Below are 27,245 nucleotides of genomic sequence, written 5' to 3'. Positions count from 1 at the left end.
ATGCTAATACTCTCTTTTCCAAGAGGTAGCAAGCAACAGTTACAGGTACCATTAATGCTAGATTCAGAGCTGCAAAATCCACAGGAATCAAAGACAAATCTTGCAGACAAAGGTAAAACCGATTAGCAAAAAAGATATGACATCATATGCCTCTACATCAAAGAACCCTCATGGATCAATTTCTTCAAGCAAGTCAGGCTTTCAAAACTTAAAGCCAATTGCTGACCCAACTAGAACCTCTAGGGATACACCCAGAAAAAAGACATATCAACCAACGTACTGAAGAAAGCAAAGGAAAGTCAAGCAAGTGTTTGTTCCAAGCAGTTTAGTCAAATTCACTGATCCGGTTTGGATTGAACACAAGAAATCAACATAGAGAGACAAACACATGGGATGGATAGCATCACAATGGAGCCCAACCAATGTAAATGCAGTTTCAAAGAAGATAAAACAGGTATGGAAAAAGAAAACCTTCAATTCCAACTTGGTCCTTCACTAATCCTCTTTTTGAGGATTCAAGCTTACTTTTACCTGAAGAAATGTTTGTAGTAAGCTCAAGAATGTAAAAAGTCAAGTCGCCAGGGTGTAAAAAACACTCTTTGGTATAGTCAGAGTTGGGGTACTGAGCCATAAAATGAGAAAAGCATTAGTCCCAAAGCTTCAAGTCATATTAAACTTTGTGCTAAGAGTCGTAGTTATTAGACTTACGCTCAAGCCGGAAGAGTTGAGCATATCTAAGTCGTGTTACTCATGCTGGATGAGATGAGCATAAGAGTTGAAGTCTATTAACTTACAATTGGTGGACTGTCATAGAGTCCAATACTCACGCACAATGCAAAGTAAGATGAGAGCACATATCCTCGTCAACGAAAACCATTTTTAAAGGGGTTCCAGCTTACAAATCCATGTCATATGCTTTTATAGCTACACCATCTTTCTGAAGAATTCCTCAAAATTTTTCTTGCACATCATATTGTTTCCCATGCATTTCTATGTATGCATAAATAGGATGTGCCACCATTGGACATATGCATTAGACACTCTTTTTTGCTTCCACCCATGCACCTTGAGTCGACTACAACAGGAAAACCAATGTTTCATCATGCTACCCTTTCATATTTGCCGCCTTTTTAATTCCATATCTATCAACAAATAATCCCTTCAGTACTTTATTAATATTTTCCATGCTAATAAGTACTCCAATAATGCGCGTATCCCAAAGGCACTTTTTTTCCATTGGTTTTTTTCCCTTTGGTCATCCAGGTATTAGACCCTAATTTAGAACCTCATCATTCTACTTTCCTTGTAAATACTTTTCAGAAATAAATAGCAGCCTCATCATTATGCTATTATAACGGACAAATGCAACATCATCTCTCACATTATATATATTTGGACCAATGAAGATGCTGCAACAAATTGAACCTCATCAACAAACTCAACCACAAATGAAGACGATCAGGCCATCAACAACAAATCAAAAACCTTCCCTTGCCTCCACGGACACCTTTCAACAGTGCCCCAGGACGGGCACTAAAATGGGAAGGGGGGAATGTTAACTGAGTCAACGTTAGTTAACAAAAGCTGTTAAAGACGGAAGACGTACGGATGCACATCGAAGATCAACATGAAGAAGCAGTAAAGATTAGAGTTACACATTTTTCATGTTTTTCCAAAATGGTCACGTATTGTAAATTCTCGATTTATTTCAAGCCATTGTAATATTGTTAATGTGTCACGAGCTCAATGGGAGTTCCAAGATGTAAGGAATAGGTCAGTTACTATGACTAGGTTGCAAATTCAGTAAGTGGTGGAGCCCTAAAGGGTTTGGTGCTCGGACATTGCATATTTTTACCCTAGGTATATAAGGCAGTGTGTAAAAGAATTAGGGTTCTCAAGCTCATTTGTTGAGAGCACTCTTTGGTGAGAGCTCTCGAGGTGTGTGGCTATGGAGTCCTTGAGCTTCTCCTTGCTCATGAGACTTGATTAACACTAATCAATGATTCATTCTCTCTCACTATGCCTCTGTCATGCTTCTTATGGTTGCCTATGATGCTTAGATTAGCTAGATCTTAACTAATTAGTGGTTAATCCCTCTTTAATCTTGTGTGATTGTCCTCTTTTGCTTGTGTGTGCATGTAGGTTTGATTGGAGTGTGGTGCTCGATAGATATATGTGTGTGTGCTTACGATTGTGTGTGTCTTGCAATCGTTAGTGTATGTGATTGGGTTGATTAGAGGTGAAGAGAAGTGGGTGTGGAGATTGCCCTTCACTGTGGCTTAGCTCCTCCATAGGCCGAGAAGCTCACCTCGTAGAGTTAACCATTTGTGTTGCCATGATTAGCTCACTAACTGTGTGAGTATTTCCATGCCCTAGCCGGGTAGCTCATCCCTCCATATTGACAATTTTGTTGGTCATTGGAGCTATTGCAACGATGGAACCCTCAACAGCATACATGTCGACCAACACAATTCCAAGCATGATGTTTTTTCTAAACGACCCTTGACTAACAGTATCATCATGAATATTTTGGTCCATATCAGCGTCTTGCATAGAGACACATGCCTTCAGAATGCAATCATAGGTGTTTGCAGTTGCATCCGTTGAAAATAGCCCAGAGCTTGCTAGCCCTGCCCTGTTGGGCATATCCAGCAATCAATCCTTTGCAAGGAATGACATTCCGCACAGGAAGCTCAATGCACTCCAAGAGACGATATCCAGAAAAAAAGTGTCTAAAGCAAGTTTTGTGCTTTTAGAAGTACACCGCATTTGACATGCATGCTAACGAAGGTAGTGCCAAGCACAATTCTTTTTCTGAATGACCCCTGACTTACAGTATCATCATAAATATTTTTATCCATATCAGCATCTTGCATAGTGCCACATGCCTTCACAATGCAGGCATAGGTGTTTGCATTTGGAGAGATGCCATCGCTTTGCATCCGCTGAAAACAGCTCAGAGGTAGTTGGGCCCTGTCCTTGTTGGGCACCCCACTGAAAACAACCCAAAGGTTGTTGGCCATTTCCTTGTTGGGCATATCCCGCAATCAATGCATTGCAAGGAACAACATTTCGGGCAGGAAGCTCGTCAGACACTTTTTTGAGCATCTGAAATATTTAACATACATGTCAACCAATCAACAACCTCGTGTAATTCCGCACACCTTTAAGATGCAAGTATACATAGGTGATTGCATCTGGAGAGATGCCATCTAAAAGGACGAGAGTAATGTATGTGCTAGTCTCCACCCAACCATGCTATCTTATAGCCTCCCCCTAGCATACACACTGTTCGATCGTGCTGGTGGCCTTGCTTGTAGGACCCGTGTCCTTACATTACGAAAAAGAAACAAACATGGTTGAAAAGAAATGATCATGGTAGCAATTGGTTGTACAATCATGGCAGTAATCGTACGTCAAATAATTGCTCTACGTGGACGAGCATGCTGCATAATTTGAAAAAAAAGAGCTTCGGCTCACCAAGTAATTAAGTGTACGTCAAATCATTACTCTACGTGGACGAGCATGCTACCTAATTTGAAAAAAAAGAGCTTCGGCTCACCAAGTAATTAACGGCCAAAAAACCCCCCAAAATAAAAAAACTCACTAATAGCGCAACCTATTAATACACAAAAAGTGTGCCCCCAAAGTTGGCTACCTCCCTCCTTGCTGTTTTTTGCCCTTAAAGCAAGCACATGCACAGGAGAGGTGGTTGCCATAAGGGACTCCAGCTCCTTTTACTCACAGTAAAGGAACCGTATCTACATGTGTTGCAACAACATGGACACCAAGGGTTTCATGCCACGTTGAGTGACGGTAAGGATGTCTATGATGTTATTATTATAAATTACCTTAGTGGTTGTGTGAAGGTGATTCCTCCTTCTTTGGATCAAAGCTCCTCCTTTGGATCCCCAATGTCTATTTGGGGGCATGGCAGTTACCCATCTGCTATCTAAATTCTTCTTTATTTACATGGTAATTGATGATATGGATCCAAACAACTATTCCATCATGCTTGTAGACAAAGACGCTTATGTAGTTCCATGCTACTTTGACATTTTTGCCTCCATAATTGGCAGTAGGAAGGTAGGACACAAGCCACAGATAGCAACAACCAATTATAAGGTGACAAATGGTGATTTCTTATTTTTAGAGGGACACAAACCAACTCTATTCAATTATCATGCAACAAATGATGTATGGAGTATGGTGAGGTTGCCAATGGAATAACACAAAGAATTTGGCATCATTTCTACTGTCCTCAAGTAAAAAAAAAGAGTGTTGCGAGCATTATAGCTAAAAACAACGACGAGGGAGGCAGCCAGCTTTGGGGGCACGTGTAAAGGAGAGGTGACCACCATAAGGGACTTCAACTCTTTTTCCCTCCTTTCGTGCTCTTAGGTAAACTCGAATGAAGCTACAATTAGCGGATGGATACATGGAGATACCAATAGGAATGTTAGAACAAATCATTGTATCCTTGTCTGGCATTGCATATGAGCACACCTTTGCCATAATGAATTTTGACAAGAGCAGCAACTTTGATATCATATTGGGAAGACCACTCATGTGTCAGCTCAAAATGGTACAAGATTGGGGCTATGACTATATCTACTTGAGACACAAAGATGTCACTACAAAAATCTGTGTCAAAGATCATAGTTATAGAGATGTAGACAAAACCCCAAGAGAAGAATTAAACTCCACAATTGAACAGGAAAAGGAGATACTTGCTTGGTTGCAAAGCAAAGGGCATATTTGGATGTGTGGATCTTTGGAGTGTGGAAGTCTTAGAAAGGAGGATTTCATCCCAGAGCGTTCATTAGAAAATGGAATCATTCCCACAAGAGTTATTTGAACCCTTTGGATGGGATTAAATATTGGTGACTCTAGATGTCTGCGTAAACGAGGTAACCAACACCAAATTTTGTGACAGGATGGTTATGATATCAAACCCTTTCTAATGGTTTTGGCAGTCCAAGAAATTGTAAACGTCTCTGAAGCTAATGAATACCATGATTTGAGGAGTGAAAAATTAGGAAGCGATACTAAAGAACAACTTTTAAGTGGCTATGACATAACTCCTTTGTTTATGATAAAGGTGTTGAAGGAAGCTAATGAGGTTTGTTAGTGTGAAAGCAAAAAATGTGAGACATATAGCTACATCATTGAGAATGATTCCAAGTGCAAACAAAGGAAGCAGAGTAACCACAAGAATATGTCATCATTGACATACCTGAAGAGCCGACTCAAGAAAGAGCGAAAATGAAAACAGATGAAGGAGGAAAGTTCCAAGTTCAACGTCAAATGTTCAACGGTGCAAGATCAAGAGAAGAATAGGGATAAGGAAGAAGATTAAATGTCTCCTATGATGATCACATTTAGCATATGCAAATAAATAGGACTCAAAATCACATATCAATTGTGATAGATTTATAAGCGACAAAGAATCTAATGTCTTACGGAACATGGATAATGATGGGAAAGACGCCAATCAAAGAGCTAGAAGAAACAATGTACACAAGATTAAAATGGCAATTCCTAGCTTTGGAGTGGCAGAAGCCGTATTCAAGGTGAGAATTGGGGAATTCAAAGACATTCTCTACATAATCAACTCCCATCACAACAAAGAGATTCTGGTCCTGATAGGAAGTTGGAGAAGTATCTTCTTTTGACAACAACCAAAAGCTTCGACAATGACAACGGTAACAGTCCATGAAGCTTCTCAAATCCATGTGGAGAAGAAATCGGCAACCCTCGCATAAAAAGGTAAAGCTAAGGTAAATGCTAAAGAAGATCAATCTCGCAAAATGGCTTTACCTTCAACGAGCCTCCATCAAACTTCTCGCGTAGCCTCTATATCAAGAGCCAACCCCTCGACAATGCAATGGAAACTAAAGCAAAGAATCTATCAACCAAAGTTTCCATCGCGTCCAAACCTCCGAAGGAAGCTGAAAAATGTTAAACAACTATTGGTATCCAAAGAGCACATCAAAGTCAAAGACCCAGTTTAAATACATGAAGCACCCGTTCAACCTCAACAACATAAAGTGATAGTGTGGGTAGCATCAAATGAGTCAATCACTGCTCAGGGATACTTCCAAGGACACGCTAAGGTTTGGACCAGAAATCCTAAAGTAACAACCTTGATCTACTCACCACAAGAAAGTTCTATCAAGAGCAAGCCAAGTTATCAACAGAAAACAAACAACGCATGCATGCAAATTTAGAACAACAAAACAAGACAGAAGAAAAGACCTTCCAAACAAGCAATGCAAAAAGTATGGGTGCCAAAGTCAGATTTCAACAAAGCTACCCAACACAACAAATGCACTAGAAGATGATTCCAGTCAATCTACTTGAAGCACAAGGATTTTATGAAGGTAACACTTAAATATGGTTACCAAAAGTTGTTGCTCAATCTTGAGCAACCAAGAAAAATCATGTAGCACAAGCTTTTGCTAAAAGGCAAGCAATGGCGAACAATCAAGGCTTCTACAAAGAAAATAATCAAATACGGATACGGAAGCCTAGTTTCCATCAAGTCATTAAGAAAAAGGAGCAGATGCAAAAGATGGTCACACATGGACCAAAGACAAGGCGGGTTTTGAAATCGCTTGTGGACACTCAAACACAAAGAACCCACACAAATATTCAACCACTTCTCATGCGAGATAAAGCAAAGGCTACATCAGTCACTACAAGAGCTGAAGGACTTGTTTCACAAAGTAGTGTCAACTAACAGCAAGCAAGTCAAGAGGAGCCAAAGTATGCCAGCCTACTTGAAAAAATGGTGGCATCCATAGACCAACACAATAAAAGAGGCCTAAAATTCCAAGAGCTTCTAGAATTGGGTTTCTCATCTCGAGCAGGTAAGTCTAAGTATCCATAAAAAATACATGGCATAATAGTCAGAGTTGGGCAGCTAATCCACTAAATGAGCAAGGCATTAGTCCCAAAGCTTTATGTAATATTCTATGTGGTCTAAGCGTCTTAGCTATTCTAGGTACTACTCAAGGTGAAAGAGTTGAGAGATAATTACATTGTGTCGCTCATGATGTTGGTATAGGTGAGCATAAGAGTCAAGGAGGAAGTCCAAAAGACACTCACGCACTAAGAACAGTGAGGTATGAGTGGAGAAGCTTCTACATCAAAAAGTCTTCTTGGAAACGTGGAAGCTATTGTGACGTCCCTTGATGCTACATGTGCTACATTTGTTCCTTTGAAGAACCCATCAAATCCCTCTTTCACACTGCATGCTTTTGTTTGACAAATCTCTCATATGTATATAGAGTGCCCGATAATTGGCACTTGCATTAGACACTCTTCCTTTGTTTCACCCAAGCACTCACCTTGCATGTCAAGTACTTCAAGTCCAAATGCTCAATTCCAATAAGAGCTTATACCAAAGGCACTTTTTTTCCACTGGGTTTTTTCTCTTTCGTCATCTAGAAACCCTCATCATCATCTTATTATATACATTCCTTCTATATCAGCAATAAGGAAATGGCTACCCAAATCAATCATCAACAACTTGGAGCAAGAGTTGCAGATCCCAACATACTTATCAAGAGTACCTTTTATCTTCAAGGGTGACAAAAAAGCTCGATAAAAAATTGGGACAACAACAAAGCTTTATCAAACAAGGGCAAGATGAAGAATGGAAAAGTTCTTGTTGAACTATCTCGAGCACGATCGCTGCTGTTGTTCACCCCCCGCCCCCTGCTCGCCATCGCCCCCCCCGTCCCCTTGCTCGCCATCGCCCTCCCCCCCTTCCTGTTCACTGTCCGCCTCCCTGCCCATTGTCTACCCACCTGCCTGCCTCCCCTGCTCACTGCCCACCCATTGCCTGCCTGCCCACCGCCCGCTGCCCTGCCCAACTGCCTGACCGCTGTCTCGCTCACCTGCCCACTTCCCCTAGTCCACCTCCTCACCCACTCTCAGACCTACTTGACTGGTCACATTGTTAATGTTTTCTCATCTCAAGGGCCTTGTATGTCAAAGTGAGCAAAGTGAGAGTACAAAGTATGGAAATTGTGATTTTGAACAAATTAAAACACTATAAGAGAGTTTGGTAACTTGTTTGAACAAAAAAATGATAAAAAGGGCTTGAGAATGGACTCCAATTTGCTAGAGAGCCTAAAGGGTTTAAATCAAATACAACTCATCAAGCAGTTGGGATTGGGGTACAACTTCAACTCCAAATCATCAACAAATTCAAATATTAGACAGTTGATCACCATCAGGAATTTAAAGTGCCATCCGAAACCACTTATAGCATGTCGGAGAAAATCAGACCATAAGTTGGGAAACTGAGGAAACTAGAGATAAACTTGTCCAAATTTGAAAAGAACTTCACCACTGTGTTAGGATAGACTATAGAAACAAGCTCCCGAATTTTCATCCCAGAATGCTGTCCAACATGGATCACGATCCATGACCCCTTGAAGGTTGTACCAGCAAAGACCATTCAACTGATCCCAAACATCAAGGATAACCTAACCCTAGAATTTCAAGTCATTTGGATTTCAAAATCCTTACCAAAATGCCAAAAGTCTCTTAAGTCTAAGAAAAATTCCAAAATTTGGCATGAAATCACAATGAATGATCCAAGGGCAAAAAGAAGTGAACCGTACGATCACCAACTCATGCTCAATCAAATGGTACCACGAGACTCCAAAATGTTGTTGAAAATGGATCACGACCCATGAACCCCTGAGCCCGATTTGACTTACAACAGTTTGACCTAGTGCCTTTAGCTAGCCTAGATGCACTGGTGAAATTTGGATCCATTTGGGCTTGTTTTAATCAAGTTATACTCATTTTTCAGCTTATGGTCAAAGTTTGCATTTTTTGGCTTGTCTCAACATCTTGTTGGCCTTTTTTTGGATCTACTTTTGGAAATGTATGGTCATAGAATGCCTCACAGACGAACAAGGAAACAGATGGAACCCCCATCCTACCAAGTCATAGAGATTGCATTGAACGAGAAGGCCCATGTGTCAGATGAGGAGCTTGCACAAATCCCATCAAATATCGTTATCAAAATATTTGAAGCCGTGAAGACACAAAAGTAAGAACAACTATATTCTCAAAAGAGCTCTGAAATCTACACCGACAGCAAGAAGTGCTTGAAGAAACAAGATGCCTCCAGATGGGCACATTTTTTTGGCTAAAGCCATGGGGAATAGATTTTTAGCAGGCACATGAGTTGATGTCCTCAATCCAATACAATGGTGATGCAATACTTACAGACAAAGATGAAGCCAAGTTCAAGCTCCAAAACAGTTTGGAAATGATCAATCAAGCATTACACTTGCCACTCGAAAACCACAAGTTGCTCTTAAAGACAAAGGCTACAGACAATGATAAAGATTTTTTCAAGCAACAAAGGCACAAGTTCACCTACAAGGACCCGGTGTACTCAAAACTGGAATTGCCACTCCGAAACAAATCGCACAACACCTCAAGGTCTAGAAGCCACCAAGGTATACCAAACCAAATCTCCACATTGTGGTGGTAATGGCCGTTGGACTATCTAAACAGAGAACAATAAAGTGTGATCTTGACACATACATTCAAGAAAATTTATTGTAGGCAAATCTGAAGAACAATGATCGCAACAAGACTTACATGAATGGGGGACTGGTGTTGACAAGGATTTCTTACCAAGCACTTGGCATGATCAATGAACTACCACTGGTAGAGAATCAGTTGGATCTAATTCACAAATCCAACTATGAGGTTAAGCCAGTGGCAAGACCCTCCTCATCACAACCCCTCCAAGAAGAAAGCGACTGGAAAAAGCTCAAAAAGAAAAAAAATTGATAGCGAAGAGACTAAATCAGATATACAACTCATCAGGGAGATAAAGCCAAAGAGCAAGGATACTCCTTCTGAGTATCAATCCTCTGACAAAGAGGATGAGGAAGAAGAAGAAGAAGAATATAAAGTCCATAGGGTACTCTTAAAAAGAAGATCGATTGCGCATACAGACACCATACTCCATTACGCAAACTCAAAGATCTATGGAGGGAGGAGCTCTGCAGAAAGAGAGAGAAAGAAAAAAAAACCTAGGAGCTGAAGCGGACAATGAAGGGGAGGAGGATGAGAACAAGCTGCTAGAGCAGTGGAAAGCAAAACCATTAGAAAAAATAAAGCAATACAAAAGAAGAGTAGCCAAGGAGAATCTAGATTGTCGACGACATGCAACAAAGGATTGCCAGTGACATGCAACAAAGGATTTAGAATAATAAACTCAAAAGAAAAGCTACTCAAAGAGAGCAATAGTAATCTAAGAGCAAAAGATAGATGGCTTGGAGTAATCTGATGATTTGAAGCACTCAGAAAAAGAAGAAACCAAACAAGAGCAAACTCAACAAGAGAACCAAGAAGGAAACGAAGAAAAGGAAAGAAATAAAGACGAACAAACCACAGAGGGGAGGGTGGTGTGGAATCTTTCAAATTCCCAACAAAAAATGTCCCATTGAGCTCAATTCTACCCACCACTCCTCCTGCTCAAGATTCAACCGTCCTCCTAGCAACCCAAGAGAAGGATGAGCTAACAATGGACGTACCACAAGAAACAAAAGAGAAAGTACCAGCAGGACCGTCCATAGATCAAGTAGTGAGAATGTCTTAAAACAAGGAAGGAAAGGACCAGGCTATACCAGCATCTCCAGTACAAGAAGGAAAAGACAAAAGAGAGAAAGCAACAGGAAAAGATGAAGTTGGTACCTTGAGACAATTGTAAGAAACAAAGAAAATGACTCCTCACTCTCATGAAGTAATAGAAAAAGGCAAGCGGTTTGTGAGCACCTTTGACATTGACGAACACTTTGAATAGATAAAACTTCAATTCCAGTGTCAAAGAGTGCTCCATAACTTAAGAGGAATGGAGCTAGAGGACACCAAAGTAGAAGCCACAAGAGTAGTTGAGGTAAGCTACCAATTACAAACCAAGATTGAGGAATTACAAAGAGTACAAACCGAACTTCAGTCAGAATTGCAACGAGGGCAAGAAAATGTTGCTCATTACTACCAAGAATCTCAAGACTTCAACGAAGCAAATAAAAATCTACAGGTTGAGCAAAAACGACTGGAGGAAAAGTTGGAAAAAGCGCGGCAAAAAAGTGCAAAGCTAGGGGAGTCTTATGGGGTGGTCAGCAAAACACTCACACAAATCCTAGCAATGCAAGACACCGGCTGCTCAAAGCGCCGCACATGACGTGGATTTACAACAAAAATATCTGGCCATTTGTGCCATGATACAATTTTGTGATGCACTTGTGATGCGCTAGATATTCATATGAGCACCCCAAAGGAGAAGAATGGTTGCATGGTAAGGAACCACATTCCGGTCTTTTTCACTTGTCTAGTAGTACACTCACTTCAAGGAATGGGGATCTAGAACTAGATGGGGGTTTGGTTGGATATCATACAAAAATCCATACCTACACTTTCCACTTTTGTTGTGCACGCAACATGCATCACAATATGTGTGTATTTGTTTCTTGAGGATGAGCTCGCGAAGTGTCTTTTGTCATAATAACTAATATCTAATTCTCCTAAATGATTTTCTCATGCTAAGCTGATCATTTAATATGGGAAAGTACCAGGGGAGAAAAAGCTAGCACATTGGTAAAGCTAGTAGACCGGTCTCAGTAGGAATCCAAAGGAGGGAAAATAGGGATCCAAAGAGGGACCATCTGCAAAAGAGCAATGTGCATCAATGGGCTTCAAAGACCCTAAGGTTCAGCCCATTAAGACTTCCAAAAAGCTTAGGTTCCAAAATTAAATAAAAGGTTCTATGGTCAAACCTTAGGGACATTTGGATGCTTGTGGGGAGACTCAAAAGTGTTCCCACATCCCTATCAAGGAGGGGGCGAGCCAGTTTTGTAGGGGATGAGAGAGAAACACACACACACACACACACTCCCTTTGCACAAAGGGCATAGTGGACACATGTCAGCTTCCTAGCCCAATTGCCCCCAAGGTGCATTCAAATCCTATTGAATGTCCATAGAGGTGGACCAATGAGAATTAGGCTAGAGTACATTTAATTTAATTCATTTAAAAAAACTTGATAAAAGAACCAATAGAAATTAAGCTCTCTAGAAGACTATTGGACGGTCTCCTAAGGGGTTTAATGGGCATTCAACAACCCAATGATTTGCCTGATTCCTATTGGCCAGAAGACCAAGAGGTCCAATGAGAGATTAATTGAATTATTTAAATACCTAAAGCTCTCACAAAAGGGGAAAGTGGGACACATGTCACAAGGCTAGCAATTATGCTTCTAATTTCCTATTGGCTAAGACTATCATGAGCCAATGAGGGGCCAACAAGAGGAATTAGCAAGAGAGGTCGACCAAGAGAGAGAGAGTGGGCTGATTTTTGCAAGGCATTATCTCACACACACTCACACAAGCTCATGTGTGAAGTAAAGAAGACTATCTCCTTCTCAAGATTTAATGGAAAGCTCATCATTTACTCCAAGCTTGTGAGAAGGGAGGCCTACACTAACAACTCTTGGCAAGTTGTGATGCAAATCCAACCAAGATCCAAGCTCCAATGCATGCTCATCTCCTCTACCATGATAATTACTAAGCTATGCTAAGCTATTAAGAGTGATTATGTGAGGAGACATACTTCTTCTCGTAAGAATACTTCTTCTTCCTGTCGATCTACTCTCGTACCCCGCTAGCTCTCACCATCTTTGAAGCTGTGTGAGGTCTTGCGTCTGAGACCCTGAGGGAATTGATGTTGTGTTTTCAAGTGTAAGCTTGGTGCTTGAAGCTTCCATCTTCATTGCACCAGCAAGTTATTGAAGGAACACAAAGTATTGTATTGTAAAATGTCTCCCTTGATGGGGGAAACCTATAATACAAAGCCTTTTGGAGGGGGGACCAGCTCCATGTAAATCCGGTCCTCAACTGTTGTCAATAGCTTAATTTCTCTCTGTTTTTGAAGTATTATTCATGCCTATCTAACTAGGTGTTATGCTTTTGTTGCTCTCTCCATCCAAGCACTCTTGATATGCTCATTAAAAATCTGTTCTTAATGAAATGCTCACTATGTCTATGTTATTTTCCGCTACACACAAGTTACTAGACCATTAAATGTTACATTGGTATCAGAGCACAAGGTTTCTCTTTTGTTGCTCAAGAAGAGAGGTCCTCAAGCTAACTAAAAATGGTTGGTATTACTAATTGCAATTGAGTAAGTAGAATAGGGGTTTTTTAGCTTTGCATTGCGCCTGCTTCGTGCAGATAACGGGGCATCACCGTCGAGAGCTATGGTCAAAGGATGCACTTTTCTCCCCAAAAAGGGGGTGGAAAACTTTATGATTTTTGGCCTTCCATAACTCCGACATATGATCTCTAATTTGAGCGGAGATTATAGATCTAGAATCTAGACGATGAGCCCTTTCCATAGACATGTTACATTATATACTTTTTGCTGCTAGATTTATAATTTCATTTTGGGGGGAAATTTGAATTCAAATAAAGTAGCCATTGTGCTTGTTTGAATTCAGAAGATGTCCTTTGATTGCTTTCTTAATACTAAAGGTTTTGGCTCCCTTAAACTGCCAAATAAAGAGGCCCTCCTAGACTCTAGTCTCTTCCTAATGGAATCGTGGGTTCTACCTTGGATTCGCTTGAAGAAGGCACCATGCCTACAACATTCATTATTTCTTTTCCTTTGTACTTTGGATTCTTAGCACATTGTTGGAGTAGATGGTCTTTCCCACAACAATCATAGAATACAAATATTTCTATTTGTCGACCCTTATTTGGACAACCTGGTGCCCAATGGTCACGTCCACACTCATAGCTAGGGATCCAATCAATGGTTGTTGTTGCCTAGTAAGAATGTTCTTCGGACCATACTCCTGATTGGCTATGAATATGAGCGTATTCCCATCCATGGAGTACTAGTTTTTCATGGGTTGTGGCACATACGTTGACTGAGTGTAGTTGACTACTACTCTACCATCATTTAAAAGAGGTGGTTGTTGCCCTAGCATTTGTTGCGGTTTCGGTTGAGTGCTATACCACGGAGTGGGATGATCCCTTCCACAAGTCTCACATCTCCTCAATTGAGGTTTTCACACATTCAGGTTTTGTTGGTAGCCTTGATTTATTATTCTTATCACCTCCTCGACCACTTGATCAAGTTTGAACATCTCCTTTGTTGTTGATTTGCTCTTTGGAGATCAGGCACTACTAGTTACGTTTTTCGTATCTTCAGTCACCTCTCCGTAGGCCTTGCAATTGTCAACTAGATATAGAGCTTCTCTAGTGACTTGCTCAAATGTCGTGCATCCTTTCAAATGCAGGTTCTTTTTGAGAGTTTCATTCCTCAAGCCCTCTATGAAGGGAACTGATAATCTCTCATCTTGTGGTAGCTCTATCATAGGGCATTTGTCTATGTACTGTTTGAAGTGAGGCAGAGCTTCCTTCACTTTTTTGTCCTTTTTCTATTTGAAAGTGTAGATCTGGGAATACATAGAGGTTCTTATGGGTGGTCAATACCCTAGCATTGGGTTCTTCACACTTGTAGAAGATATATGGATCCCCGTTTGTGAACCTATACAAGCCCTCATGAGAATAATCCGTTAGAATTTTCATGAATTTGTTGGTTTTGATGAATCTCACATTCGGTTTGTTGATCAGAGAATGCCTCTCCTCTAGGTATTCTTCCAATCGTGATGTTGAAGGCATTGCAACATTTCTTGCATTTTTCATGTCTTTGTGGAGTAGAAAGCCTTGGTGGTGGATGATTTGTCATAATAAAAGGCTCACTCAAAACTCTCAAGATAATCCTTGATAAGCCCTTCTTGGCATAGTGAAATTTATCCCTTTTCCCCCCTGGTGAGGTCTCTCAAAAGTCAGGAACTTGTGACTCTTTTGGTCCTTGGAAACTAGTTGTGGGTACCCTAAAATTTTGGATTTAGGAAACCTAATTTTTTTCTTCCAGGCTATACCTGACTCAATTTGGAGTTGTCTATCAAAATGTAGAGAAATTTTAGTGAACTGCACTTGAAATAGCACTCAAATAATTTCAGGACTAGAACACAGGAACTTTGGCTTGTATCTTGGTCTCTAGAGGGTAGTTTTAGCTCAAATTTGAGATTTGAGATGTTCTGAAATATTTCTACAAGATCATCAAGTCAAATACCCCCACTATGCTGAGGTACATGGATCACGATCCATGATCCTTTGTCAAATTTTCAGCCCAAATTTTGACAATATGTAGAGAAGGTCATATGCAGGCTCTGTACCAATTATCATCAAATTATGAGGTTGGGATAGATAGATCGCGATCCATGTTCAACCTCATCTGGACTTGATCTCTTGGAAGCTTGTTGCACTCTATGTCCATAAGCTAAGTCTCAAATATTTTTGGATTTGGACTTGTTTTGACAGGTCAAATGTCCAACACTAGGTCTACAATATAGTTTTTAGTCTATCACCTCTTTTGCTCCCTTTTGACCAAAATTTGTTGGTTTTTTTTTCCAAAATTGGACTTGGGGATATGTTTCCTTGTATATGCACTACTGATCTAGAATTTTTCAAGTCTAACTATCACTATAGGGTCATGGATCTCCATCCATGTTTGGAGGCCAAATTGACTTTTCTTGGTACCATCAGCATCAGCATGACTAGTAGGTCTTATGCCATCACAAATTTTTGAAAATGGACCTTCGGATTGAAAATTAGGTCAGTTTTGTACTTTTTTAGAATGCTTGAAATTTTTGGGCTTTTGGTATGGTTTTTGATATCCAAATTCACTTTTGGAAAAACCACTAGACTCCTTGTGATGGGCTCTTGTGCGCGTCTATCGCACGTGTCAATGCAAGGGACTTGCCGATACACTATGTGCAAGCCACAAATGGCTGCAAGCACACAACCAGACTAATCTAGCAAGATCAAGAGAGTAGGGGTGTGTCACTCACCTCCCTACGCTCGCCTTCGTAGAGGATTCCTCACCGCGAAGAAGAAGGAGCTAGCACCGTGCCGCGCTCAACCGCCTCGCCGCCACCGTGCAGTTTCTGCAATGCTTGATCGCACACTCTCTCTCTCTCTCACGCATACACACACACAAGGAGATGAAGAAGAAGAAGATGCAATGCTTGATCGCACACACTCTCTCTCTCTCTCTCACGCATACACACACACAAGGAGATGAAGAAGAAGAAGATGGAGATGGAGCAAGAGCACTCTTCAATTGCACAAATGAGAGAATGAATGAATTTTAGGTTTATGTGACTTTTATATGAGCTCGCCCCATTCACACTTGGATATCCATACTTAGCCAACTAACCCTTGAATGTTACTGTTAGAGTGCGCCTCTCATCGGCGATCACTCTTACCCTTTTCTTATTGGACCGACAAGCCTGATCCCTGACTCTACTAAATAAATAATACGGCGTCTGTCATAGGTGGTAGGGTGTCCATGAGCTGTGAGGGTTAACATGCCTCCCTTCCTGATGTAGATTCGTCCTGGGAAGCTATGGAGTTGAAGCTCGTTCATCAAGGTGGAAGAGAAATTGAGATGAATATCCTTAGCCTTGTTCAGTCAATGCAAAATCAAACAACATTGGCACATTAATTGCATTCTCATATACAATTAAAAAGAATATGCAATTGTAGTCAGACAAATTGATTGGTAATAGATTTTAAACCATTTGTCAGTAATAAAAATTAAATTGTAATATAATCAAACGCATAAACAGTTGTGAAGGTAAAAAAGTAAACAAGTCTGGGGTCGCTAATTTAACGGTCGAAAAGCACTAGAGATCAACTTTTAATACCATGGGCAAGCTTCTCAATTTTCTCTGGTCGATTAAGTTGTTTAATCGCGAGAGCCAAGTATTTCATGTCCGAGAGCTGACTAGAGGCTATACCTAGAAGACCTCGTAGTTAAGCTACAATAAAAGGAATTCTCATGAAATCATCGCCTGACTTATTTACTTTTCTTTGACCCCCCAAAGTCTTTTCACAATGATTCAATTTTGATGTGCGTGCTTATTTTGTATGCCTTGGGTTTTTTGCTTTTCAAGGAAAAGCGTCCACACTGGGAACCTCTAGGGCTCTAGTACCGTAGGCGATACATGTGAGTGGAGTACCAAATCAAGCTGAGATTTCTCTTCCAGTTTAAGATTTTACATTGTGGAACTTTAAATTTTTTGTTTTGTTTTTTCGTTTTAGCATTTAAATTTTGTAACTTTGGGGGGTCATATAACATTGTTACCCTCCCCAGGCTCCTCATACTAGTAAACTCCCTTTATCATACTTAAGCTAAAGGTCAATATGGACTAAGCCCACTAGAAATCCCTAGTACATTGCACACAATGCTTCCTAAATCGGATCAAGAACCTAAGTAGCCATTTATTAGTGAAGGCATTCCCCATGGTATTAAGAGAAGATTTCTAACGACTAGCTTGTTCAAACTAGCTTAGTCGAACTGCTTGATTTTTAAACCTAGACAAGTGATTATGACAAAAAACTACATTGAATTTGATGTTTGTTACTAAGAAAATGCGCTGAATATTATGCTACCAATCACAATTAAAGCAGACAAACATGGATGCAAAAAAGATAAGGGGCAATGCTAATGGACAAGAAACACCTGTTTGTGTTGATGATCACGCTTGATTTGAAGTGTGAACGAGAGAAAGATTTCATGAAAGTCCAAATCCTAACCACAGCAACACGTTCTGTACACACTATGAAACACAAAAATACCTCTAGGAGGCATATCAATGGGAAAAAAGAACTTTGCTAATCACTAAACTCTAAAACATAAATACTCCTATTGTACTAATCCTACCTACCCTCCATCACTTGAGTGATGAGGATCAAGGGTGTCTGATGACATAGGTTTTTGTTTCAGTGTACCGGATGTGAATGTGTAGGTCTGGGTCAATGTTTTGACTTTTATTGTGCACACTCGTTTGCTAATTGCTCTTGCACTTTACTATTTTTTGTTTTTTGTGAGTATAAGGCTTTATATATACATTCCCTAAGATAGGAAAGCTCAAGGGTCAGGGAAAGAAGGGTAAGAGGGAAATAAATCAAGAGGCTGACATGAATGAAGACTCCCCTCTTCCTTGGGTAGAGCATACTTTAAAAGGATGTCATCACCTTTTGGAACCAGTTATTCCAAATTGGTAAAAGGTGAGGATTTTAGCCAATAGTTCTCTATTACCTTGGGTGCCTCATCGAGTTGCAAGGGTGGTAAGGTACTCTCCCATGAAAGAACTTGAAGTAGTGCATTAGGTAATAATTGAACAATGGGAGGTGTCAAATCTTTTGTAAATTCATGGAGGCTGCCTATGGTAGGTGGAGGTTGTGTAGAAGCTTTTACCTCTATGGATACATTACATGAGGAGCTAGAAGCTTTATTCGTTTTTTCTATGGTTGAATTGAGCAAAACAATCCTATCTCGCTTGGGAACCCATACTAGCTCCCAATATGGTGTATAGTGTTCTGTGATTTTTCCTTTCCCACGATCTTTCATCGGATTTGTCGTCATAGGGTTTGACTCACATGGGTCAGGTGACAGGTAAGAACACAATCTACATTTTGGCACCCAGATTTGATCATTTTCTTGATAGTAGCCTTGGGCTTCCGATAGTCGTTTAGGAATCAAACGCCTCGTTTCCTTACATTTCTTGGAGCGAGTGGGACGTTTCTTACAAGGCTTCTGTTTTTTAGCATCAACCATGGCCGCTAAATAAATTTAGGAACCCACTTGTATGTTTTCTTTGTATATGAGGATGAGTCTTGTCAAACGCTATATGCATTGCTTCTAACATATTTAAGGGTACGAGTGGTGACATTTCATCCCCCTCAAGTGTTACCTAGGTCCCCCCCCTGTTTCCCCAAGTGTCTATGGTTGCCGCTAGGAGGACCCAATCCACATTGTCCGACTCAGTCATCCCAAGTAGTACATACATATAAGGAGAATCTTCCCCAACACCAGTGTCCGCTTTACATGTGTAGCAATACTGGAATGGGGCCGAGTGAACTGTGGTGTCAGATCTATGATCAATTTTAAACCTGTTTCCTAAGGGATGTGATCGACCAATTACAAGATCCACTCGAATGACAAAATCTTGGAACTGCAGGTAGACATCGTTTTTAGACCAGTCATGCACCATTTTTGCTTCCCTCATGAAAGGACGTCTTAAGATCATCTCCGATGCCATAGTGTGCTTGGAGAAATCCATAACAATGAAGGTAATTCTTATTTTATGTCCAAAGACCTTGATCTTGAGATCTTCTAGCATCCCAATAGGTTTAACAATAGACCCATTGGCCATCTTCACTACTATGGTTTTGGTCGCAAGGTGAGGTCTCCCCATAGTTTCCCAAAAAATTTTAGTCACAATGCTAACCCCAGTGCCACCATCAAGGATTCCCTTCATATTTAATCCCTACTAGTGATTGGTATGGTCACATTGGATTCGTCACCCTCAAAGTATTGTCCCAACTTGTTAACATGTATTTCTATAACAAGGTTCTCATCTAGGTTGGGTTGTGGATCTAAGTGTTCCTCCTTTATTGGCATCTCCCCAGCTCCATCCATCTGTGCAAATTGTGGTAGCCCAACCTTCAGTTCTCCATTGAGGAAGGCTCAAAGAGCTGAGACTAGCTCTAGGTCTTTATATAGGTTGGACATGATGGTGGTTCTAACTTCTGAAGACATGAAATCCATAAATTTGGCAATGTTTAACGACACCTTTTGGGCTTCAGCCCCTTGACATGGGGAAGATGGGATCTCCATTTCTTCAATAGGATCAGGTAGTCCCTCTGTAAACATTCTTTCCATCAAGAAGTGAGTATGCCCACTTTCCCACTACTTTAAGTCACTTTCTTCTTAACTGACACTAGGTATGGCTAAGGGTCTATGGACTTAATGAGGTTGTTGTTGCGTAGGGAACACGGTGTGTGTAATCTGGATCTGCCTAGGTGCTAGTTCTAGATCCCTTTGGGTATCTTCTACCAAACTCCTTAATTGCTTGACTCGCTCGATCTCCTCTGTAGGGTTTGAATAAGTTCCTATCTTCTTCTTGGATCCTGGCCATTGTGGCTCATGAAGATCTTCCTTGTTGGTTTTTATTTTAGTGGTCGTTTTGGTCTCCATGGTTTCTACTGAATCAGAATCCTCTTCAACATCGTTCATGTATATGAGGTCGTCATCAGTCCCTATGTTGGTCTTTGAACTGGGTCTGACTTCACTGCTTTTTGCAATCTCTTCCTTCGTGTTTTCTTCTCTTTCTGAGATTGGGCAATTGATGCTGTGTCTAGAATATAATTTTGTTTTTGGAGCATCGATTGTGTGAGTACTGTTGGAATTAGGGTTGCAGAGAAACACACACAGCTTGGAGAAGACGAAGGAAGCTCAAGGCACATAATAGAGAGTGTTTTACTTAGTGTGCAATCGAAAGATAGATAGCCCTAGAGTGATGGGCGTATATACAATGCACGGGGGAAAAAACCTCCTAAAGAGGGAAAAAATGCCCCGGCGGTCCTAGTGTGTTCACACACATCACTACCACATGTATATGGTAACAAATCCCCCCTGGAGTGATGCGGTGAACGAGAGCTGGCACATGAGTAAAGGGAAGTGCCATGCCCTGAGGACAGGATCAGTCCACAAAGGGGAGTAAGCCCAAAGCTTTGCGGAAAGCTTCAAGCTTCTCACGAGACAATGCCTTTGTGAAAAGATCTGCAAGGTTGTCCTGTGTTGGCACATAAGCCAAGCTGAGTTCCTCGCAACTGCCAATGCGCTCTGACTGTCAGTGTAGATAGTGTTGGCAGTGTCCTGCCTAACACCCACATACATGTGGTAGTGATGTGTGTGAACACACTAGGATCGTCGGGGCATTTTTTCCCTCTTTAGGAGGTTTTTTCCCCCGTGCATTGTATATACGCCCATCACTCTAGGGCTATCTATCTTGGAATTAGGGTTGCAGAGAAACACACACAGCTTGGAGAAGACGAAGGAAGCTCAAGGCACACAATAGAGAGTGTTTTACTTAGTGTGCAATGGAAAGATAGATAGCCCTAGAGTGATGGGCGTATATACAATGCACGGGGGAAAAAACCTCCTAAAGAGGGAAAAAATGCCTCGGCGGTCCTAGTGTGTTCACACACATCACTACCACATGTATATGGTAACAAATCCCCCTGGAGTGGTGCGGTGAACGAGAGCTAGCACATGAGTAAAGGGAAGTGCCATGCCTTGAGGACAGGATCACTCCACAAAGGGGAGTAAGCCCAAAGCTTTGCGGAAAGCTTCAAGCTTCTCATGAGACAATGCCTTTGTGAAAAGATCTATAAGGTTGTCCTGTGTTGGCACATAAGCCAAGCTGATCTCTCCTGCTGAGAGCCTCTCCCTGACATAGTGGTAATGCACCTCAATGTGCTTTGTGCGAGCATGAAAAACTGGGTTCCTCGCAACTGCCAATGCGCTCTGACTGTCAGTGTAGATAGTGTTGGCAGTGTCCTGTCCAACACGCAAATCAGCCATAAGGCGTCTAAGCCATACACACTCAACCGTAGCTGTGAAGACTGCCCTGTACTCAACCTCACAACTCAAAGTGGCCACAGTAGGTTGCTTCTTGCTCAACCATGATATACATGAACTGCGAAGCATGAAACAAAACCCACTTGTGGACACTCGCGTGTCAAAACAACCAGCCCAATTTGAGTCTGAAAAAGCATGTAAGTCTGGCGGCAATGATCCCCCCTTGGGATAAAACAAGCCAAGATGTAAAGTGCCACTAAGGTAGCGGAAAATCCTCTTGAGAGCCTGCCAATGCTTAGACCCTGGGCTATGCATAAATATGCTGACCTGTGAGACTGCAAACTGAATATCCGGCCTCGTGTTGCATACATAAATGAGGCAGCCAACAGCAGTTTGGTAAAGAGTGACATCAGCAGGATCACGAGCATCATGTAGACTCAACTTCAAACCTGTTTCCATGGGAGTGGCAATAGGTTTGCAATCCTCAAGTCCAAACTTACATAGCAATGTCTCTATGTAACTTTTCTGACACAAGGCAATACCACCATCACACTGCTTAAACTGTATACCCAAATAATGATGCAACAGCCCCAAATCTTTCATCTTGAAAGTAGCATTCAAATCAGCCTTAAATTCAGCAATATGTCTCTCATTTGGTCCAGTGATCAGCAAATCATCAACATAAAGAACCACAATGAGAAGTACATCACCCTCACGCTTTACATACAATGTGCTTTCTGTTGGACTGTTACAAAAGCCTTGTTTGACCAAATGAGTGTCATCTTTCTCATACCAAGCACGAGGAGATTGCTTCAACCCATACAAAGCCTTCTTACATCTGCACACTTTGTCCTCTTGTCCTTTTATGACAAAACCGCGAGGCTGCGTTACATAAACTTCCTCAAATATGTCACCATTCAAGAAAGCAGTAACAATGTCTGATTGATGTACATCCCAACCAAAATGAGCTACCAATGCACATAGAAAACGCACAATAGTCATACGACAAGTGGGAGCAAAAGTCTCTTCATAATCTATGCCTTTTTGCTGTGCATAACCCTTTGCAACAAGTCGAGCCTTATGGCGATCGATCTCACCATCCGGCTTGCGTTTCAACTTGTAAACCCACTTCGTACCAATGGCCTTTTTGCCAGGAGGCAAATCACATAAAGTCCATGTGTCATTCTCTATAAGTGCATCATATTCTGATTGCATGGCAGCCATCCAATTTTTTGAATTCTGTGCTTCATCAAAAGACAGAGGCTCCTCAACATCATGTAAACTAGACACAGCCAAATCATAACAATCTGATGCATAAGATGCATGGAGAGAGCATGAACGAGTACGACTAGACAAAGGTGCATCCAATTTACTGTCACACAAAGTGTCCACCAGCCATTTTGGCATACCTCTAGCCTGCTCATTTTCATCCCTTTCCTCATCAAGTACATCATGTACATCTGCATCAGTAATAAGCTGATCTAAAACATTTTCAGAAACCCCCATAGGCTGTACATTTTCCTCATTGGAACTTACATTTGTATTTCCACCACTGAAAAGAGGCAACAAAGTGTCATAAATGTCTTGTGAGCTTACATTACTGTCTCCAGTACATGACAGCAAGGGCTGAACAGAATCTTCCACAAACACTACATCCCGAGAAACCAGAATATGTTTTGTTTGCGGATGATACAACCTGTAACCTTTGCTTTCAGCACTATAACCAACAAAAATACATTTGACAGCCTTATCATCCAATTTTCTGCGCTGCACTTGTGGCACCAAAGCATATGCCAAACAACCAAAAACACGCATATGCTCAATAGAAGGTTTTCTATCATGCCATGCTTCATATGGAGTAATAGACTGCAAAGCTTTCGTAGGACACCTGTTAAGTACATAAGTGGCACACATAATGGCCTCAAGCCAAAAAGAATGCGGCAAAGCTTGACTTTTGACCATACATCGTGCCATCTCTGTTAGTGACCTGTTTTTCCTCTCAGCAACACCATTTTGCTGAGGTGTATAAGGCACTGTACATTGGTGTTCTATCCCACGACTAGCCAGAAATGCATTAAATTCATGAGACATATACTCCCCCCCTCGATCGGAACGGAGGGTGCCCATAGTACATTTCGAGACATCTTTAACCATAGCCAGAAATTGTTTGAAGCACATAAAAACTTCGGACTTCGCTTTAAGCGGAAATACCCATGCATGCCTGGAGTAATCATCAATGAAAGTCACGAAGTACAGGTAATTGCCCAAGGACGGAGTTTGCATGGGCCCACAAACATCACTATGCACAAGCTGCAACCTGCATGTGGCCCGAACTGAACCATCCTTTGGAAATTTAGAACGCTGCATCTTACCCAAAATACAGCCTTCACAAACATGTTTGACAGGTGCTTCAAGAGGGGGCAAAGAAGCAACCATATTAGATTTCTGCAAACGCAGCAAACTGGCAAAATTCAGATGACCAAAACGTGCATGCCAAAGTTTTGCATCTGAAATAGCCCTTGAATCTGCAACAGCATTTGCAAAATTTTGTCCACACTTGTCATACAAAGTGAGCTTATACAGCCCACAGCACAAAAGCCCAAATGCAACAATTTCATCATCGAAACTGAGATCGTGAACTGTACATCTGTCATCCACAAATTTGACTACAAGTCCAAGTCTAGCAAGTGCGGATACAGACAAGAGATTCTTCTTGATCCCAGGTACATAAAGTGCATCAACAAGTGTGAAGGAACTGCCATTAGCAGCAGTGAGCACAATCTTTCCAACTCCCTGAATTGGATAAGAGGCGTTGTTGGCACAAGTGACTGAATTCCCATGAGGGACAGACTCGAGAGAGGTAAACAATTCACGATGTGAGGTAATGTGCTTTGTAGCACCACTGTCGAAATACCACACATGTGAATCTGCAGCAACTGACAATCATGCATCATGGACAGCAGGATTGTAAGTGCACTCTGCGCTAAAAGCCCATTCTGCATCAACATCAACAACACAGTCTCCTTTCACAGAAGACTCAACAATGGTTGCATTTGTAGTAGAACCAGCATTTGCAGTGGAACCACCCTCTTTCTTCTTAGCCTCTTTGGCCTTCAACTTAGGACACGACTTGATCAAGTGATCATTGGCTTTACAATAATGGCAACGCATCTTCTTTTTGCCCTTATCACCAGAATTGCCAGACGAAGTACGCCAGCAGCAGAAGCATTAGGAATAGAATTTTTGCCACTCGCAACAGAACCATAAGAAGTGGCTGCATTACTATTACCACCCTTTCTTTGAGAAGCAATAAAAGCCTATTCAACTGCACGGTGCCTAGTCCTGTTTTTTCTAGAAAATGACTTTTGCAACAGCAATGTGCATAATGCATCAAACTTGACAACTTCAGGATTTCCTTGGGTCATAAGTCTCCAAGTACTAGCAAAAGTCTGGTAGGAATCTGGTAAGGCATCAAGAACAGTCTGCACAAGGGAACTGTCTGAAATGACTTCACCTGCATAAATAAGCTACTCATTGATATCCTTGACCCTAGCAAGGAAAGTGTTCATATCATCTTCCTCATGCATAATCTTCGACTCCAGCTCTTTACGCAGCAAAGCAATTTTAGCCTCATTGCGGCTTGCATAAAGACCTGCTAAAATATCCCAAGCCTGTTTTGCAGATTTTGCTGAACGGATGTGAGGAACAATGGTGCGCTTCACAGACAACACAATCAATGCATGAGCCTGCGCATCCTTAACATCCCAACGAGCTTGTTCTGTCATAGGAAAAACAACTCTAACAGCTGCAATCCTTGCAGCAAGACCTGCAACATCCTCAACATCGCCTACATCCGCAGAACCAGGACGTACATCATTGCCCTGCACAATGTTCCAGACACCCTTTGACACAAGAACATGTTGCATCATATAAGCCCACATAGGGTAGTTGTCCCCATCCAACCTGTCCTCAGTAGCAAACATCTTGAACACATCTGTGTTGTTGTTGTTAGCCATGGTAAATGCTGCACCTGATGTGAAAACTGTCCGAAAATAGGAGAAACGGAGTAGGAACAACCTGTGCTATATAACACAAACCGTAGAAGACTATAAGGCACCTGTTATGCAGAAAACGGCACTGACAAAAATTCTGCACAAAATGATGAAATAGCCTGTTGTGCGCTCCTTGCCGCACTGTCGAAGCAAGGGACTTGCCAATACACCGTGTGCGAGCCACAAATGGCTCCAAGCACACAACAAGCCGAAACTAGCAAGCTCAAGAGAGCAAAGGGTGTGTCACTCACCGCTCTATGCTCGCCTTCGTGGTGGATTCCTCGCCGCGATGAAGAAGAAGCTGCAGTCGTGCCGCGCTCAACCGCCTGGCCGCCGTCGTGCCTTCGTAATGCTCGATCGCACACACACTCTCCCTCTCTCTCTCTCTCACACACACACACAAGGAGGTGAAGAAGAAGAAGATGGAGATGGAGATGGAGCAAGAGCACTCTTCTATTGCACAAATGAGAGAATGAGTAAAAATTAGGTTTAGTTGGCTTTTATATGAGTTCACCCCATTCACACTTGGGCGCCCATGCTTAGCCAACTAATCCCTTGAATGTCCCAGTTAGAGTGCGCCTCTCATCGGCGATCACTCTTACCCTTTTCCTATTGGTCCGACAAGCCCGGTACCTGACTCTACAAGTAAATGATACAACGTACGTCGTAAGTTATGTTAGATATGTCAAGCCCGTGGGCATTGTCCCCTATAGCATGCAGGTTAGCTTCACTTAGAGCTCAAGTCTTGCATGGAAAGTTTTGGCTATTTTTATACTTGTAAGGTTTTTACACTTTAAGAAATTCAATCATAGCGTGAGTTTTTCCTGTGTCGAGATCTCTCTCTCTCTCTCTCTCTCTCTCTCTCTCTCTCTCTCTCTCTCTCTCTCTCTCCTTCTGCTGGATCTTCTTCCCTGCACCGCCATGGTTACATAGCTCCAATTGCACCAACAACTGGTATTAGAGCCAAAGGCGTGTAGCATCTCAAGACGCTGCTCTCAGGCGGGCTCCCATGCGTGCATATCAAAAGGGGCTTTATTGAAGTGTTGCATGCGGTTCTTCCCAGGCAGACAAGGACGGCCTCACCTCTCAAGACGCTGCAGTCCTAGGTGCTCCAGGAAGGCGGTGAGCATCAGCACTTCAAAACACTGTAGATTGATCATTTTTAACAGGCAGCTTTGTAAAGCCTCTCAAAACGCTGTCATCCCTATCATGCAACAAACGACAGCATATCAAAAGGTATTGAAGGCTTTTGGACAGTTTTGCAAGCATATTGAGATGCTGTCTATCCAACTGTAGTAGATGCGATCTCTCTTTTACTTGCATATCAAAATGCTGCTGCAAATCATTGAGCCACCGAGAATGCATTTCAAAATGCTACTATCATTTGGCAGTTTGTATTGCAATCCAACATAGTTTTGGTCAAATTTTTTGGCAGTTTTGCGAGCATATCAAAAGGCTGCTAGCCACATGGTCCCTTGTTAGTGTTTTTCACACATAAAGGGATTCTTGTTTGGCTCTGCAATTCAATATCGAACAAACCCCTGACTCGGAGCACAATTCAAACGACGTCAAATCAAAAGCTATAAAGCTTCAAATATGGCTTCGAAGGTGGATAAATTCAACGGATCTGGTTTCCATACCTGGCAAATT

This window comes from Adiantum capillus-veneris, chromosome 21 (genome assembly GCF_014529385.1).
Source record: "Adiantum capillus-veneris isolate H3 chromosome 21, ASM1452938v2, whole genome shotgun sequence".
Lineage (NCBI taxonomy): Eukaryota > Viridiplantae > Streptophyta > Polypodiopsida > Polypodiales > Pteridaceae > Adiantum > Adiantum capillus-veneris.
Note: the sequence above shows the minus strand (reverse complement) of the source record.